This window comes from Hevea brasiliensis, chromosome 5, assembly GCF_030052815.1.
Source record: "Hevea brasiliensis isolate MT/VB/25A 57/8 chromosome 5, ASM3005281v1, whole genome shotgun sequence".
NCBI classification, from domain to species: Eukaryota; Viridiplantae; Streptophyta; class Magnoliopsida; order Malpighiales; family Euphorbiaceae; genus Hevea; species Hevea brasiliensis.
In genome coordinates this window covers 107,754,046-107,768,136 of record NC_079497.1, presented here as the reverse complement: position 1 = coordinate 107,768,136, position 14,091 = coordinate 107,754,046, and the positions used below count along the sequence as shown (strand labels likewise).

Genomic DNA, 14,091 nt, shown 5'->3' with positions numbered 1-14,091 from the left:
GAATAAAATGAATATATCATGTTTATATGATAAATTAGTTAGATATTTACAATATAAAATTTGTAATTTTGATGGTTCATGATTAATACAAAATTTATATTATAAAAAAATAATAAATTAATTAAAACAAAAAAATCATCTAAATATTCATAATAAATAATTCAATATAATAAAATTTTTATCAAAAAGTTAAGAGATAAGAGGACATAAGTATAAGTATGTAGCCTATGCATACCAAATCTCAATCAATTTTTTTTAACATATCACTAATAATTTCTATGGAAATGATCTTTTGATTTTTTTTAATTGTATATTTTTATCAATAAAAATAATATTGTATAGGTCATAAATTACTCTACCCTAGTAAAAAGTATAATGATGGTTAAAATTAATTTATATATAAAATTTCTAATTATATTTTGTCAAAATCTATATATTATTCATCAAATTAATAAAAAAAATAAAATATTTTACTAACTCAAATAAGAAAAATGTAGATTATCAATTTGGTAAATACCAAAAATATATTATAAAGGTTATCTTTTGTAATATTACAATATAAATTTATAAACAATAATGATTCGAATACCAAAGGCTTCATAGTAATATTTTTAAAAATATATTATTGAAATTCATAAAATAAATTTTAATTAAAATATTTATTTATAACTAAAAAAATTATATCTTTACTTTGGCATCCCTTAAAGAAAATTAATGATTCCATTGCAATAAAATTAAATTAAATAGATCTAATTAAAAAAATTATATTTTTAAGTTGAAATTAATTCAATGGTTTTAATATTATGACTCTGATTAATTTACCCAATTGATTAATGATTTCAATTAATTTTGCCAATAAATCAAATTAATTTTATCTTATATAATTTCAACAATAAAAAATCTTACTCAATTATAATATATTTTAAATGAATTGAGTTTGAGTTTTAATATTAAAATTCAAATTGAACTTCAGCCGAACTCAAGCTTTAAACATATACTTGCAAGTCGAGTTTGAACAAGTCAAAACTCAACTAAGCTTGATTCAGTTACATGCTTAAGTATACGTAGTTTACAAGTTAATCATGCTTTTTCTTCTAATTATCTTTTTTTTCTCCAAAATAAAAATAAAATATCACGAATTGATTTGTGGGCCTGACCGGCACTAGGACTTAGATCAGCATAAGGCCTCCAAGGCCCTAGTAAGCCTAACTATTTTTAAACCATGCATAAAGCCCATTTGGGTTGCTCAATTTCAAGAAGACAAACGGACAGAGTCCGGCTATAAATTGGATTGTCCAACGGAGAGCATTAACTCACCCGACCTGTAACACACAATGTCCAAAAATCTGAAGAGCTCAGCTCATCCTCATAATCCTCAAAATAAATAAATTAACATTTGGGAGCTCAGCTCCCTCCATACACAGTAATAGATATTACATACATCCATGCAAATCTCATATAAATAAGTTTACAACTCTAGAAAATTAAGTTATTATAAACCCATATAGAAAAATACAACTACTGCTACATGCAGAGTTATAGAATTAAATAAAGACAATAAAAGTAGATTTAAATTTTTGCTTATTAAATCTGCAGAAAAAGAAAGCAGATTAATCTTAACAAATCCACTTGTAACCTGAGAAAAAATAGTTAAAAATTGGTGAGCGTTCGACTCATAAAGTGAGATATTGATTTTAAATATAATAATATAATTTCTATAACTATCTAAATCTAATGCATTCCTATATATGAAATACAACATATTCACATAGTTTCAAACAATTCAAATAATATTCGCACAAAAGATAATTTAGAGCACGCACACACCCGTATGTCACTTCAATATATATATGGGAACTGATCCCCTATATAGCTCTCTTAATCCAATAATTGCCAATAAGGTCAACTCAAGCCAGATTTTAATTTCAATAATCTAAGTGCGAGGACCAATGAGATCAACTCAAAACCGTGCTTACCCTGACTTATCCATATATAAGGATAGGGTCCTAGTGAGTCAAGTTCCAACCCTGACTACCTATCCTATCATATCCATATCCACACCATACTCACGCATACAGTTCTAATTTACCTTAAGGAGACATCCACAAACAAGTTCATTAATATATGCAACATAGGAATGTGCCTAGCATTTAACTATTTATATATATATATATATATATATATATATATATATAAGTGAATGTATGAGTATGCCTTGAATATAAATTAATAATATTGAAATTACAATTAAAATCAATATCAACTCACAGATTATCCAAAAGTCACTGGGGCGACTGAGAAAATGAGGAAAGTTGACTCGGATCACCTAAATAATTTTATTCATAAATTTATCAATAATAAAACAAAACAAAGAACTTAAAGAGTTAGAGACACTCTAAATTTTATGCAAAAAATTTGACAGAATTTCTCTTGTACCTAAGACCTACTCTACTTACAAAACAGCTCAAATAACACTTCATAATCCAAAGACCTCAGGTCCACAATACAACAATAACATAATGCCCCTCCTGGGCCTGCGAAAATAGCCAAATTTTACATATTTACCCAATTTAGCTATTAAAGTTAAAACTGACATTTTGCAAAAACTATCCAAACTAACCCTAAAAATTCTATAATCATGTCTCATAGTCCTTAACAATGCCATTTACTATTGCAATAGAAATTATAATTTTCTAGCTAGCCATGAATATTTTATGAATTTTTATTCTAAACTCAACCTTAGGTAAAATGGAGCATTTGGAGTTCGGGTTTACCTATGCCAATTCTGACACCTGGAACTCGTTCGGAGCATCTGAAAATAGTGAGAAGCACTAATATTAACCCACTTCCAAAGTGAGTCTGACAGCCTGCATGTCTGCTCTGAAATTATAGTCTCAGTTGCTAATGAAATTTCTTCGAAATAAAAATACCTACGCGAAGTCCACAATTCCAAAAATTAGAATATAATTTTTATTTAATTAAAAGGGTCATTAAAGACCCAAAAAATTACTGGTAAATTCATGAGACTCACTAAATTTTCAGTGTTAGAAAATTTTCAAATTGGTGTCGTTGCAAATTTCTTGATGAATAGGACGCACTGGTGGTCTCAGAATTTTAGTGGGGTTCACGATTTAGGGGAACTATAGCCCAAAAGTTAAAAACGATTAAAACTTCCTAAACTTGATTTCCACAAACCGCTTAAGGAAAATTTGTAAATTTGGTATTTATGGAAAACTCTCGAGGTGTATAACAAAATGGGAGAAAGACCTAGTTTGATTAGTGGCTGGAATCGCCGAAAATTATGAAAGAAGGTGGAAAATCACACGTGAAGAGAGTGAGGTTTTGGGCCGTGTTTCAGGCTGGAAAAGGGGCAACGATGGCGAGGGAGGGGTGCTGAAAAAGCGCCGGTGAGGGAGGAAGGTGGGGGAGGTAGCGGCCTGTGGTGGGAAAGGGGGAGGAGAGAGAAAAAGAAGAGAAAAGGAGTAGACACGTGAAAGAAAGGAAGGGGAAAGAAAAAGGGGCCAATTCAATTCGACTGATCCAATCCGGTCCCGTTTGATTCAGGACACCAGAAATTTAATTTTTGCTCTGTGATAGGACCCAAAACGATGCTTGAAAATTTCAAAAAAATTACAGAAATCTCAAAAAAATTTATGGAGTTCAAAAAAATCTATATAGATTAATCTCTGGTTTAATCTATGAATAGATATTAATTTTATTTACAACTTCAATATTATTATATATTCAAAAAAATTTTCACACCTTGTATTGCATTTTTACTTGATGAAATTGTTGTGGGTGTTACCTTAAAGTGATTTGGAGTTGTGTGCATGTGTTGGCGTGCGTGTGGTGTGATTATGGATGTGAGTAGGACGGCTAATCACGGCTGAAGCTTGACTCACTGGGACTCGATCCTTTTTTATGGATAAATCGGGGTGAGTACGGCTTTGAGTTGATCTCGCTGATCCCTGCATTTGGATTATTAAGAGAAAGTCTGGCTCAAGTTGATCTAGATGGCAAAGGTTGGAATTAAGAAAGGTGTATAGAGGATCAGCTTCCATATATGTATATGATATGATTGATGTGACACACAGGTATGTGAGTGCTCCAAATTATCTTATGTGTGGATATTGTTTGAATTGTTTGAAAATATGTGTGTATGTTGCATTTCATATATAGAAATGCATTAGGCTTAGATAGTTATAGAATTGTATTTAAAATCAATATCTTACTCTATGAGTCGAACACTCACTTCTGTTCAATCATTTTTCCCTAGGTGATAGGTGGATTCTTTTTATGAATAACATGCTTTCTTTGTTATAGGTTTATCAGCAGCAGCTTATTTGTATTTCATTTTCTTGATTCAAAATCTAGAACTCTACATGTGCTAGTAGTATTCTAAATTTATTGAGACTGTAATAATTTAATTCTTTTGAGCTTGTAAACATATTATGTGGGTATGTTTGGATGTATGATATAATGATTTATCTTGAATGAGGGAGCTGAGCTCCCATTTGATTATTTATTTGCCTTAATGATAGTGAAGGTGAGCTGAGCTTCCCAAATTTAGTTATTTTGTGCTTGCAGGTCGAGTGAGCTAAAACTCTCCGTTGGACAGTCTAATTTATGGTCGGACTCTGTTCGTTTATTTTCTTGAAATTGGACTTTAATCGTGGGCTTTATGTTTGGGTTGGAAACAGTTAGGCCTACTACGGGCTTTGAGAGCCTTATGCTGACCTAAGTCCTAGTGCCGGTCTAGCCTAAAATTTGGGTCGTGACCGGTTAACAACCAATCCATGTCCAAAATCACATCAAAGTCCATCATCAGTAAGGGAACCAAACCAATCGGGAGGATCTTTCCTTTTATTATTACTAGACAGTCAGAAAAAACCATTACCACATCTATAGCATCAATGAGAGGAGTGACTACAGACAGGGCACACTCTAAAGCCATAGGATTTCTCCTAATCTCAAAGTAAACACAGGGGAAACAAACGAGTGCATAGCATCTAAGTCTATTAAAACATGTGTCTTAAAAGAATAGACTGTGAGAATACCTACTACTACTACTGCATTTAAAGCCTAAGTATCCTGATGTGTTAAGGTAAAAACTCGAGCCTATCCTCTGCCGTGTGATGCAGAACCCTGGAACTGGCGTATTCTACCCAATCTACCTCCAAAACCATGTTCTCCTTGCCCACGGCCCTACTGGCTACTAAACTAGCTACCCGACACACTAGAATTTTCTAGGAGTAGCTGGTGGGGTACATTGGCTATAGAACCTTGGGACCCAATCTGATGCTTACTAAACATAGGGCATTCCCTAGCAAAGTGACCAAACTTGACTACGCTTAAAACATCCTTCTGTACTCACCAAGTAGGGTCCTGAGTGTACTCTTCTAAATTGAGTACCTGGTGCAAAATAGGATCCCAAACCAGACTCTGAACTACTATAACTAGAGCTTTGCTCACTTCTAGAGCCGTATCCTAGCCTGAACCCCTAAATCTATGTCTAAGGCCCCCTTTCTTATTGCCTCTGATTCTACCACTGTAGTTGTAGTGGCTACCTCCACCCATTATACTCATATAGAGCGTACTAGATGACCTTTTAGCTTTGTTCTTCTTTAATGTACCTCCATGATCACCCGTGTAGCTGATCTCTATCTGTCAGGCTCGATCTACAACTACATCAAAAGGTTAGTCTAACAACATAGCCAAATTTGCATACCTTCTATCCAATCCCTTCAGAAATCTCTTCACCTTCATAGTCTCAGTGGCCACAGCAGTCGAGGCATATCTACTTAGCTCTAAAAACTCAAATGCATACTCATCAACTGAGCTCCCATTCTATTTCAAAGCTTCAAAGGCCTATTATTTCCGATTCCTAAAACTCTCTGGCACAAATCTATTTATAAATAGTTCCAAAAACTGTGACCAAGATAGCCCTTCAATTTGAGGGAGCACATAATCTGTCATCTACTGTCTACATATAGGCCCTAAAACATGCTGCACACATTCAATCAATCTTCTTTCTATCAATTGTAACTCTACCCCAGCCTATCTATAAGAATCCAAAAGCCCGTATGCATCCTATGTACTATCATATATCCCAGGCACCAACTTTTTAAAATTAATTATCTGTTTGTAAGGCTCTACCCTCTGTATTGGAGATTGCTGTGGAGGGTGTATCATGTATTGGGCCATCAAATCAATGGTCCTCTGAAATCCTGCTAGGTAGCTACCATAGGATATACAAGACCCTGGACCATATGTGTCTGCTCTTCTGGTTGTGGCTACTCTTCCACCTGAGCTGCTCTAGGTCTGTTGCCACGCCTTCTAGGAGCCAGCACCTCATTCTACACTGATAGCTCATCTAACACTTTTGGCACCTATGTTGTGTTAGTTCTCCTTCCTCTATGCGTACTTCCTGAAATCTAACTATATTAGCTCACAAACCAAAATAATATGCTATACATAACTATACAACCATAAACACATATAAGTACACAATGCAGAAGCTAGATGTAAGAATAATAAAACAAGGATGACTATGGATCCTGTACTCTGCATGCGACCTCCTAAGAAGACTCTCTTTTTTAAAATTATAGGTACGTACTTTCTCATAAATCTAGAGCCTAAGCTCTGATACCAACTTTGTCATGACTCATTTTCTAAGCCGGATTAGTACTAAGACTTAGGTCAACATAAGGCCCCCGAAGCTGATACATTTGAATTGTATAGATGTTTTTAAGCACATTTATATTCTATCTCATAGCATTTAGGTAAGTAATCTCATGCATAGTAGTTGATTTCATTAGTTTTTTGTAATTTATATTGTCAAGCCCTTAATTCTATGTTTTCTGCATCATTTCAGGTGTTTGGGTAAAGCCCCAGGGCATAGGAGTCCGAAAGGAAACTTGGAAAGGTCAAAATACTGAGAATTGCCACTGATACAAAGTACACGGGTAGTGTAAGCAAAGCCACAGACCTGTGTAACTTTCTGCCAGATGAAAGCCAGAGAGCCAATGGAGGAACAACAGTACACGGGTCGTGTAATTAGACCCGTATAATCTGTAGGGACATGTGTAATTCTCTGCTGGGCACAAGCTTAAAGAATTTTCTAAGAACAAATGTACACGAGTCGTGCACCCAAACCCGTGTAGCCAACGCAGACTCGTGTAAGTCTCTGTGCCAATGCAAGACTTCGCCATTCTGCTCTAGTAAGTTACACGGCCCTGTGACACACGGGCCGTGTACCATGCGGCAGTAAGTTTTCTAACCCGAATTTCCTCTCTTCTTTACACATTCAAATCAGACTCCTAAGGCTTTTTAGACTCAAAATGACCTAACACTAGAACAACTATTATAAATAAAAGCAGAAAACATCAAGAAACGGGGGGGAGATCAATCCTTTTACAACACTTTTTAAGAGTTTCAAAGTGGACTCGCTTCTGCACTCTCTCCAGACATTTTGAGGAGAAGAATATCAGTATCAAAAGGAGCTTTCTAGCCGAAGTTCCACAAGATCAAAGCTACAAAACCTCTTTGGTTCTTTCATTCTATTTCCTTAAAGGGATTTTCATTGTTTTATTTCTTCTAGATGATTTCTTTTTATTGTCTTTACCTTTTTATCATGATGTTTGCTAAACTCACCATGAGTGAGTAGTTTTCATATTCTGGAATTGGGAGCGTAATGCTTGTAATCATTATTATGGATAAACATTAAGATTTATTTATTGGATTTGAGATTTGTTTCTTGATTTAATTTCTTGTGATCTTAATGCATGTTATGTGTTGGTTCCCACTTAGTATTGATTATAGATATTAATTGAAGGACTGAAATATGAAGATTAATATTAGAAAATAAAGATTTTGAACCTAGAAATTCTGACCTAGACATAGGCTGATACCTTTGTGGAACTTCAAAATTGGTCAAAGACCTTAAAAGGTTTTAATTAATTCGATCGCTATGAAAGTCGGGTTTAAGTTAATTAAAACACACCCTAGGTGCCTTGAGAGAGAACTTAGGGTACCTTAGGACTAATTTCTATTAAGGCAATTGATTCTCAATCCAGTAAATAAACAAGATAACATCCATAGTAAGATTCAAGTGTGAAATCTTAATTCCAGAATTGTTTTAAAATAGATCATTTTGTTTTAAGTCTATCATTCTAGTGTTTAAAATAAACAACCTTCATTCCCTCAGTATTCGATAACCTAAATAGTCAAAATTACTGTGTAGATTGGTACTTACTAATCAAATTCCTCGTGAGAATGATACTTTACTCATCACTTTATTACTTGTTAGCGATCCGTGCACTTGCGGGGTTGTAAAACTAGCGAACCAAGTTTTTGGCGCCATTGCTGGGGAGTTTTGCTTTAGTAATATCGAGCGATAGGCAATTTAGCTGATTTAGGCAATTATATTTATTATCTAATTTTATTTGATTTGTTTTATTTCTTTTCTTTTCTCTCAGGTGTTTGACCTGGTATATGACTAGAACAAGGCCAGAAGAAGAAATCTTGGACTGTGATCCGGAGATAGACAGAACTCTGAGAGCCATCAGGAGGGAAAGGAAACATCAAGAGCATGATCAAGAAGATCCCGAAATTCTAACCATGGCGATAATAATGACAGGCCAAAACTCTTGAGAGACTACAGAGCTCCATCTGTCCAAGGATTTCAACCCAGTGTCACTAGACCCACAGTGGAAGCTAACAACTTTGAGTTAAAACCAGTATAGCTTCAAATGATTCAACAAACCCAGTTTGGAGGTTCACCAGCAGAAGATCCACACTATCACCTCCAGTGTTTTCTTACCCTTTGTGACATATTCAAGATTAATGGAGTTTCTGATCAAGCCATAAGACTCAGAGCATTTCCATTCTCCCTTCGAGATAGAGCAAGGAAGTGGTTACTTTTTCAACCAGCTAGAACGTTCACCACTTGGGAAAACCTCTCACAAGCTTTTTTAGTAAGGTATTTTCTACAAGACTGAGGCTTGAGCTCAACACCTTTAGACAAAAGGAAGGTGAATCACTCTATGACGCATGGGAAAGATATAAGGACTTGCAGAGGGAATGTCCACACCATGGCATAGAGGATTGGCTACTAGTGCAAAATTTCTATAATGGGTTACTATCCTCTACAAGGAGCACAGTAGATTCAGCTACAGAAGGTGACCTAATGGAGAAAACAGTGACACAAGCACTTAAACTTCTAGAGAGAGTCGCATATCATAATTATGAGTGATCAAATGAAAGAAGAAATGCAAGGAGAACAGCAGGGGTCCTGGAAGTGGATGCCCTAAGCATGATAAATGCTCAATTTGATCAGCTCATAAATAGACTCGACAGAATGTAAGCCAACACAGTTGGTAAAAATAGTCAACAAGAGGATAACGATGGAGGAGGATACATGAGTTCAAAATATAATAGTTTTAATGAACCTCCCGCAGAACAGATGAACTACGTGAATAATAGAGGAAACTTTAACCAGAAGTAACCCAACAATCTATATTCAAACACTTACAACCCTGGATGGAGGAACCACCCAAATTTCTCATGGTCCAATCAGTAGAATCAGCCAATAAACAAATAACAGGGGTACAAAATACTAGCACCCCCTAGATTTTAGAACAGAGGCCAAAACTTTGCACAGCCACCACTGCCTCCTCAACCTTAGCAACTTGAACCGAAGATGACCATGAAATCCATGATGGAAGGCTTCCTAACAGCTCAACAACAACAGAATGAATTGATTAAATAGTTGACTTCCATAATGTACCAACTTGCTACCCATAACAAGATGCTAGAGAATCAAATTGCTCAGTAAGCAAGTTCTTCAAGTAAGGCTGTTGGTAAATTGCCTATTCAACCAGAGATGAACCCAAGGGAGTATCGTAAGGCAGTTACATTGAGGAGTGGGAGAACTCTAGTACAATCAGAGAAAGAAACGACAGAGGAAATCTCAGAAAAATCTGAAAGCCAAGCAGAGAAAAAGGAGGAAGAAGCCAAGAAAGATCAAGAAGAGGAAGTAGGGAAGAAAAAAAGGTTACCAGACCATACCAACCTCCCCTACCTTTTCCTTAGAGATTTCAGAAAGCCAATTGGACAAGCAGTTTAGAAAGTTTTTAGAAGTTTTACAGAAACTTTATATCAACATTCCCTTCACTGAAGTACTCTCTTAGATGCCATCCTATGCCAAATTTCTTAAGGAAATTCTGTGAAAGAAAAGAAAACTGGAAGACTATGCGACAGTTGCTCTAACAGAGGAATGCAATGCCATACTGTAAAAAAAACTGCCTCCAAAGTTGAAAGATCCAGGAAGCTTCTCCATACCATGTCTCATTGGCAACAAGAAAATAGACAAGGCCCTCTGCGATCTTGGGGCAAGTGTGAGTTTAATACCTCTATCAATATGCAAAAAGCTGGAGATCGGAGAACTGAAGCCCACGACAATTTCACTGCAATTGGCTGATCAATCTGTTAAATATCCTGTGGGCATACTTGAGAACATCCCCATCAAAGTGGGCAAATTCTTCATTCCAGTAGACTTTGTTGTCCTTGAGATGGAAGAAAATGTTCAGATCCCTATCATTTTAGGAAGACCATTCTTGGCAACCGTTGGAGCAATCATAGACATTAAAAATGGGCGACTAACCCTCAAGGTAGGAGAAGAAGAAATGGAATTCAACTTGTTTGACATAATGAAATACAAATTTGAACCTGATGAATGCTTCAATGTTGACATAATTGACAAACAAGTTGAAGAGGAATTTCATAAGATACATCTTAAAGACCCTCTTAAAGCATGCATTGTGTACAGTCACACAGCGAATAATGAAAACACAGAAATAGTAGCCTGTGCACAACAGTTGGCAGCTCATCCACCCCTACCCTTAGCTCAAGCTTTAAAGATGGAGAAGTTGAAAGAGGAACAACCCAAGGGCAAGCTCCTAGAAAACATTAAACAGGTAGAGTTTAAACCTCTCCCCTCCTCACTAAGGTATGCATTTATGGACTTAAACTCTAAATATCCTATTATAATCAATGCTAGCCTATCTAAGAAAGAAGAGGAAAAGTTGCTAAGAGAACTTAGGACCCATAACAAGGCCATAGGATATAAAATAGAAGACTTGAAAGGGATTAACACCTCGATTTGCATGCATAGGATTCCTATGGAAGAAAATAGTAAACCCACTATCGAGCACCAAAGAAGACTTAACTCAAACATGAAAGAAGTAGTGAAGAAAGAAATTTTGAAACTATTAGATGCATGTAGTATATACCCATTTTCTGATAATAAATGGGTTAGCCCAGTACAAGTAGTTCCTAAAAAGGGTGGGACAACTGTTATCCAAAATACAAACAATGAATTAATCCTTACTAGGGTAGTCACTGGATAGCGAATGTGCATAGATTATAGGAAATTGAACAGTGCCACCAGAAAAGACCATTTTCCTCCCCCTTTCATTGACCATATGTTAGAGAGGCTAGCGGAACACTCTTATTTCTGTTATCTAGATGGGTATTCGGGATTCTTTCAAATTCCCATTCACCTATAAGACCAAGAAAAGACCACATTCACTTGCCCTTATGGAACCTTTGCATATAGGAGAATGCCCTTTGGTCTTTGTAATGCCCCTGCTACCTTTTAAAGATGCATGATGGCTATTTTTTCTGATTATATTGAAAATATCATGGAAGTTTTTATGGATGATTTTTCTGTCTATGGAACTACTTTTGATGATTGCCTAGCTAATTTATCTAAGGTGTTGCAAAGATGTGAAGAATCAAACCTAGTCCTAAATTGAGAAAAATGCCACTTCATGGTAAGGGAAGGTATAGTTCTAGGACATTTGATATCAGAAAGAGGAATTGAGGTTGATAAGGTAAAAATTGAGATCATTGAAAACATGCCACCACCAACATCAGTCAAGGGAGTGCCAAGCTTTTTGGGACATGCAGGGTTCTATAGAAGATTCATTAAAGATTTTTCTAAAATAGCTAAGCCACTTACCAACCTATTAAGTCAAGATGTTCCCTTTGATTTTGATGAAAATTGCCTTGTCTCTTTCAATAGGATCAAAGAAGCCCTAATCTCAGCACCAATAATGCAGCCACCAGATTGGGAGCTACCATTCGAGGTGATGTGCAATGCGAGTAACTTTATAGTTCGAGCGGTGCTCGGGCAAAGAAAAGATAAAAAGCTCCATGCAATTTATTATGCCTGCAAGACACTCGATGACGCATAAATAAATTATGCTACCACAGAGAAGGAATTCCTAGCAGTGGTATTTGCATTTGACAAATTCAGATCCTATTTAATTGGGTCAAAAGTCATTGTATTCACAGATCATGCTGCCATCCAGTACCTTTTGAACAAGAAAGAGGCGAAACCAAGGCTGATTCGATGGATTTTACTCCTGCAAGAATTTGACCTTGAAATCAAGGACAAAAAAGGATCCAAAAATGTAGTAGCTGACCATCTTTCCAGGTTGAAATTGGAGTACACAGGGGACTTCGATGATTTGCCACTTGATGATTCATTTCCTAATGAGCAACTACTAGCATTTTCCCAAGCTCCATGGTATGCTGACTTCGTTAATTTTCTTATATGTAGGTTATTGCCTCCAAACATGATTTATTAGTAAAGAAAGATATTCCTACATGATGTGAGATACTACACATGAGAGGAACCTTTGCTATACAAGAGATGCAATGATGGACTGATAAAAAGATGCATACCAGAGAAGGATATGGAGAGCATCCGCCAGCACTGCCATTCATCACTATATGGAGGACACTTTGGCACCACAAAAACAGCAGCTAAAATCTTGCAAGCAGGGTTTTACTGGCCACATTTGTTTAAGGATGTGAGATCCTTTGTGCTAGCTTGTGATCAATGCCAAAGAATAGGCAATACTTCAAGAAGGAATGAAATTCCACTGCATGGTATACTTGAGGTAGAATTGTTTGATGCATGGGGGATAGACGTCATGGGCCCATTCCCCTCTTCCCATGGAAACAAGTATATTCTAGTTGGTGTTGATTATGTGTCAAAATGGGTAGAAGCAATAGCCACACCAACCAACAATGCTAGAATGGTCACAAGGTTCCTTAAGAAGAATATATTCACATGATTTGGCACGCCATGAGCAATAATCAGCGATGGAGGAAGTCACTTCTGCAACCAACAATTCGAAATACTACTGAAAAAGTATGGAGTGACTCATAAGGTGGCCACATCTTATCATCCTCAAACCAGCAGCTAAGTAGAAATCTCAAACAGGGAACTGAAGTGGATTCTAGAGAAAACTGTAAACCGATCCAGGAAGGACTGGTGCATGAAGTTAGATGATGCACTATGGGCATACCGCACTGCATATAAAACCCCAATTGGCACTACACCCTTTCGACTGATTTATGAAAAATCATGCCATCTCCCTGTCAAACTTGAGCATAAAGCTTACTAGTCGATTCAGATCCTAAACTTTGACCTCAAAGCTGCTGGTGAAAAAAGGCTCCTACAGCTAAATGAGTTGGAAGAAATCCGACAGGACACATATGAAAATGCCAGGATCTTCAAAGACAAAACCAAGAGATGGCATGACAGGCGCATAGCAAGGAAAGAAATAAAAGAAGGAGACCTTGTCCTGTTATTCAACTCTAGATTGAAACTCTTTCCAGGGAAACTAAAATCAAGATGGTCTGGACCTTTTAAGGTCACTCAAGTCTTCTCACATGGAGCAGTAGAAGTGTGGAGCGAAACCTCAGGAGCATTTAAAGTTAATGGGCAGAGGATAAAGTCATACTTTCAAGGAGAACCCATAGAGAAGGGAGTCAATTGCACATTCGAAAACCCTCCTGAAAAACATGAAAGATGAAAGCAAAGTCCAGCTAAAGACTATAAACAAGTGCTTTTTGGGAGACACCCAAAAATTTCTAATTTTTCTTTCTTTCTTTCTTATTTTAATTTTGTTAATATTTGTTCACATTTTCTTTTGTAGGAATCCTAAAAGATCTCAAATTCGGAAAAGCAAGGGGGAGTAGAGAATAAGAGAGGAGAGGAATCATCAAGTCAAAACC

General features: G+C 36.2%; 1 non-coding gene across 1 annotated transcript; it reads right to left on the bottom strand.

Annotated features, from left to right (window-relative positions):
* Positions 1-8,992: 8,992 nt before the first annotated feature.
* LOC131180295 (small nucleolar RNA R71) lies at positions 8,993-9,099 on the bottom strand. The gene has a single exon (XR_009149071.1). It is a non-coding gene; the product is annotated as a small nucleolar RNA R71 (small nucleolar RNA).
* Positions 9,100-14,091: the final 4,992 nt, after the last annotated feature.